General features: G+C 38.0%; 1 pseudogene; it reads left to right on the plus strand.

Annotated features, from left to right (window-relative positions):
- The window catches only part of LOC102495996 (rap1 GTPase-GDP dissociation stimulator 1-like), a 6,079-nt pseudogene extending 4,421 nt beyond the window's left edge, over positions 1-1,658 (plus strand).
- Positions 1,659-6,025: the final 4,367 nt, after the last annotated feature.

Raw genomic sequence — 6,025 nt, forward strand, 5'->3', positions numbered from 1 at the left:
TTTTGTATGCTGGAGGCCCAGTTATCAGTGGGACATCTTCCTTCCTCCCCAAATGGCTAGATTGCAGGAGTCATGGAGCTGTCTGTCTCTTGAAGAAGGGATGTTCTGTTCCCTTCTGCCTCTCCACACGAGTTTTGTATGCTGGAGGCCCCCTTATTAGTGGGACATCTTTCTTTCTCCCAAAATGGCTAGATCACAGGAGCCATGGAGCTGTCTGTCTCTTGAAGAAGGGCTTCTCCACATATTTTATTTCATACGTCAAAAACACATCCTGGTTGATAGCAACTTTATCAACTTTTCCATTAAAGCCAAACTAGATTTAGTGAGATCAATAATGGGCTGTCTGTATGCCAAGTGTATCCCTTGTATAACTGACTGTGTAATGGCTGAAACTTGAGAGAAATGCTTTTTGAAGTCCTTGCCCCTTTGGCAGAAAAATTATGCTTTTGAGCTACAGCTGGTATAAGCAGGCTTGGTAGAATGTATACTAGAGATTGTTCAGCAGAAGATGGATAGTGACAAAGAGTATGAAATTGCTGAGCTCAAAACTGGTTCAGATTTAATGGTTTTATTACTGCTTGGAGATTAATTCATGCAGAAGTTATTTGAAGGAGGAAAAGGCAATTGTTTCAAAGGGTACTTCCCTGGATTCCATAAAATCAACACCAGTTACAACTTGCTGGAGCACTGGCCATTGGCAACTTTGCCAGAAGTGATGGAAATTGTATTCATATGGTCAACAACAGAATTGTAGAAAAGCTTATAGATTTGCTGGACAGACACATGGAGGATGGCAACATGACCATCAAACACGCAGCATTCAATGCCCTCAGGAACCTGGCCATCTCAATTGTAAATAAAGCAAAAATGTTATCTGTAGGGGTCACAGGGACAGTTCTGAAATTCCTGAAATCAGAAATGCCCCCAGTTCAGTTCAAACTTCTGGGAACATTAAGAATGTTGATAGATGCCCAAGAAGCTGCTGAACAACTGGGCAAGAATGATATGTTAGTGAAGCATTTGATGAAATGGTGTAAAGCCAAAGATCATGCTAGAGTGATGGAGGAGTCCAACAGATTGCTCTCAGCCCTCATCTGGTACAGTAAATTGAAAGATGTAATTAAAACCATCATACAGAGAGAGGTGGCATCAAGTATCTTGTTACAATGGCAACTAGTGAGCATTAGCTTGTATGTAAACTTGGTACTACATAATGAATTGCTCCTCACATGTGGTAAACTACATAACATACTCATTGCTTTAGCACTAATAGCAGTTTTAGAATTGGGCAGTGCTAAGAAAGATCTAGAAAGTGCTAAACTTGTACAGATTTTACACAGACTGCTAGAAATGAGAAAAGTGCTCCTGAAATAAAATAGAATTCCATGGTCCTAATCTGTGCCCTCATAGGATCTGACTCTTTACACAAGGAAGGGCAGGATTTGGCCTTTCTAGGTATTGTATGCAAACTGCTCAGTCATGAGAACAAAAGTGTCACCCACCAGGCCTCTGTCACAGAGCAGAGACTTACTGTGGAAAGCCAAGACCCACCCCTTGCTGATACACAGCATCATCCCATCTCTGAATTCCCCTTTGTCCTCCATCCAGCTGCCTCTTCTGCTTCATTCTTTACCACTATCACATGTGCATGCATGTAATGTTCCAATACCAATTGCTGTAACTGTAGGTATCTACCTAATAAGATTTTTAAAACCCACAGTTAGTGTGAGCATGACTTTGTCAAAAACAGGTCTCCACTCATAACTGTTCTCTTGTATTCCTGTTGCTTGAGTTACATTAAATAGAATGTGCATGGTGTAGTCCTATGATAGTGTAAACTTGGTACTACATGATGAATTGCTCCTCACATGTGGTAAACTACATAATAACATACTGGTCAATTAGAAACAAAGAATGCAACAGAGTCTGTCTAGCATAGTAAAGACAAAATTGAATAAAAAAATAGCTCTTTTTTTGGTGCTTGAGAAATACAGTGATCAAAAAATTGTATGACTGCTCATGTATTAATCTTACCTACTAATGTCAAGCCCATGGTACCTAGAGTTAAATCAAATTTCAATGTTCTCACTCTTTAAAAAATATTTGTGGGTATTTGGAGGGTTTCACTGTCTTTGGAAGTAGTTTAAAGCCATTTTCCTTTGCTGCTTTGAAGAAAAAGAGGTGTCCATGGAAAAATTGTGGCATCTTCTCAAAATTAGTCAAAATAAGTTTCCACTCTGTGGAGTGTAAATTTCCCATAATCCATACCTTTCCCAAAATTAAATAGAATTATTTTCCCATCTCAGGCTCCAGACACTCCTTTCATTTCCATGTATTATATACACATTTGCAGATGACACTGACTCTGCACAAGAGTAAAATCACACGAAAAAAAATGACACCTTTTGTGGTAGAGAGATTTTTTGTAAATACCACACAGATATCCTTTTCAATCATTTTTTTTCTTTACATCCTGAAGGAACTGCTCCCCTTGCATATCATCAGATACATAGAGTGCCACCCATGTCCAGCCAAAATGCAGCAACAAGCAGATGATTCCATGAGTCAGAGAGCTGTCCTTTGTGGCCATCTGATAAACTAATGGAAATTGGTCTTTATTACTTAGGATGGGATCAAAATGATCATATGTGACCTGAATAAGAAAAAAATAATAATAATAACCTAGTTCTGACCTTAGTGCAGTTTTGGATTGTCCCACTTAAATAGGGAGGAGATAACCCCTCCCTATGATAAGACCATAGAATGAGATATTGAATGAAAAGAGTGCATGCTGTGGAAAAGACAATCTTCTGTCATTAGAAGCATCAGAAGACTATTTCTCAGTCCCATTTATTTTTAGAAAGAACATATGACTAATCCAAATAATGGTATCACTCTCAGACCAGATATGAGAAAGGGTATAAGGTTCGATACCTGTTTCAATGTCTGCATTGGGAACTGAAGGATGCATATATTTATAAAAGTGGTGCAATAAGATATTGGTGATTCTGCCATCCTGAGCTCATGTGAACCATGTGGATCAGAGGATTCTTTTCCTAGCAGCCAAGGATAAAAATATCAACTCTAAGAAAAACATGTTAATACTGTGTTTTATCACCACTGAATAACCTATATTGCCTTAACACACAACAACTTAGCCTCTATGATATTTTTGAAATGTTATTTTTCAAGAGCATGATTGTCATAAGCTAGTGCTAATTTTGCCAGTAATATCTTCTGAAACTTTTTATTAAAAAGTTTACCTGAAAGATCTCAGATGTGAAGAGTTATTATGTGGAGAGTAACTGGAAGTGCTTTGAAGAGATCCACCTGCATGGATATGAGGAAGGGCAGAGGGAGCTAGTAAACCTCAACTACTGCAACTGAGTCATACCCAGTTTAGATGATCTCCAGTGCTGGAATATCCTTTCTTTGTTCAATGACATAATGAATGAAAAAATTTTTTTCATACCTTTGTATCTTATTGACTTCTGAATGCCTCCTGATATTGTTCTCTTCCAAGACGAGGTATTTGCTGCATACTATTTAGGAGACATCTTTTTTTTTAATCTTTTTTTTTTTCTTTAGAGGTTTTTGCTATAGGTTGCACATAATCGCCAGAAAGACAGAGAGACAGAGAGAAGTCACCCCCCAGGGGGGATGGCTACACCACAATCCCTTCTCGGGGTCTTGTGCACACACACACACATGCCTGGTGTGAGTTTAAGCAACCGGGTCTGGGACTTGAAACACAGTCAACTACATGAGAGTTCAGTGACATAGCCATTTCACCAACTGCTGGTCCCAAGGAGACATCTTTAAGTTTACCATCAATATCCCTATCAGAAGGTGTTAAATGTAATGGCCATCAACAGAAATTTGAATGAAATTTAAGAGATTCCATGTCTCTACTATTTTAATTTGTTAAAGGGAAAATTGAAACCTATGTGCTTGACACAAAGAGATAGAGGGAAAGTAAAAAATAACCTCGCATATGTGACAGTCATGACAATATTCATTCTCCTAATGTTATCCATTGTTGGGATTTTAGAACTGCAAGCACAAATGCCAAGTGTTTTCTTTAAGCCATCTGGATTATTTTTTTTCTATTTAACTTTATTGGATTTTTTTTCTATTTAATTTTATTTATTTATTAAATTTTAAATTTTATCAGAGAGGGACAGAAGGAGACGAGAGTGAGAGAGCAAGCTGCCAGGTAGATTGAAATTTGAACTATGCAGTCAGCCATGTGGGATTCAGCCTCATTAACCACCATATTACCAGCTGACCCAACACTGTCATCTTTGTACTGTTAGCAAATTCATCACTTAAAAAATTAAAAAAATTCCTGTGACTTTTTTCCTCTGTTTAAGCAAATTGTGCCCAATCAATCAACCAAGAGAGGTGTTGAGAGATTCCAGGGGTATGTAAACAGAGTTTCCACATTTTGTTTGCTCACATATGAGAGGATAGCATTAGGAGTTATCCAAATCTCATTCCCCAACCTGACAACCCACTCACATGTGGGCTTTTGTAGAGGTCCAGAAGGGTTCCAACTTGGGCTGAAAATGGCATGTTTCCTGCTATGATGGCAACAAGTTGTTTCTGTGCCTGGCAGTTGTAGTTTGGCATTTCCTGCTGTGATAGCAACAAGTTGTTTCTGTGTCTGGCAGTTGTAGTTTGGCAGGGTCTGATTTCCTCCAGACAGCAAACATATTGCATTTTCTAAAGTTCTTCTGTTGCTGGGAAATGTATCATTAAAATCATAACCCAAGGAAATGTTGGGTAGCAAATGGGGCGTTTTATTAATCTCCTCCATGGCAAAGTAAAACGCCAATACATATTGATAGTTCTTTCATGTGAACCTAAACAGAGGGGACAGCATTAGAATGTATAGTCAAGTCATGTGATTCAGGGCACACACTTCAGTCAATCCACGACTTACAGGTTTAGGCCTATGCTGCCATTCAGAGATTCTCCTGCACTGGTTCATGAAGCTGGTGTGAATAATGTTCCAAGGGCTTAAATATTCACATTGCAAGCTAAGTAATGTGATTGAATGAATAAAAGAAATTGAATTTTTTTAAAAAAAGAAAGAAAACCCTTCAAACATTTTTCTCTCTACCTAAGCAATGAAGAGGGGCTTTGAGGGCCTTGTTAGTGGAATGAGATTTTGTTTTAGCTGGATGATGATGCTGTCACCTAATCAAAGGTGATTTTAAAGGGTAATCATTAATGTTTGGAGGAGACTACAACTTTTTTTAAGAATGTGAATGAGGAGTGCACACATTCACCATTTTCAGACATTTCAAACATGTATATATAGGCAAATTAACGTTATGTACACTTACAAAGTACAGAGTAATTTCAGGATTTAAAAATAAAACATGAAATAACTGGGCTAAGATAGTTAACATGTATTTCACTTGAAATATTTCAATTTTTTGAGGAGAACATTAGTATCATATGCCCTTGGCACTATCAGAATAAATTGTACTCAACAATGAGTTACATTTCCCGTGCTTACACTCACCTTCATAATCCAGGTATAAATGAATATATCCTTTATGTCATCTAGTTTCTATGTAGGTATATAAATGAATGTATCTTTTATGTCATCTAGTTTCTATGTAGGTTTATAAGCCATGATTAAAGTATTTTATATTTTCCCTATGTCTGGAACCTCAAAATAGCATCTGGTGGGATGAGCAGGTGGAAACATGGTAAAGGAACTAGACTTTGAAATAGGCTGACTATTGTTTATGACCTGGACCTGGTGAATTGCTTTCTCAATTTCCCTTCTCTCTCTCTCATTCTGGTGAGCATGCATACCCTATAAAAAGTGGTAAGTGTTGGCAGGATGTGGTGAAAAGGGAACTCTCCTACACTATTAGTGGGAATGTAAACTGGTTCAGCCACTGTGGAGAACAATATGGAGGTTCCTCAAAGATCTACAAATAGAAGTACCATTTGATCCAGCAGTCCCACTTCTGGGTATCTACCCAAAGGACAGGAGAATGCTCAG

Source organism: Tupaia chinensis, unplaced genomic scaffold (genome assembly GCF_000334495.1).
Source record: "Tupaia chinensis unplaced genomic scaffold, TupChi_1.0 Scaffold144592_1, whole genome shotgun sequence".
Classification (NCBI taxonomy): Eukaryota; Metazoa; Chordata; class Mammalia; order Scandentia; family Tupaiidae; genus Tupaia; species Tupaia belangeri.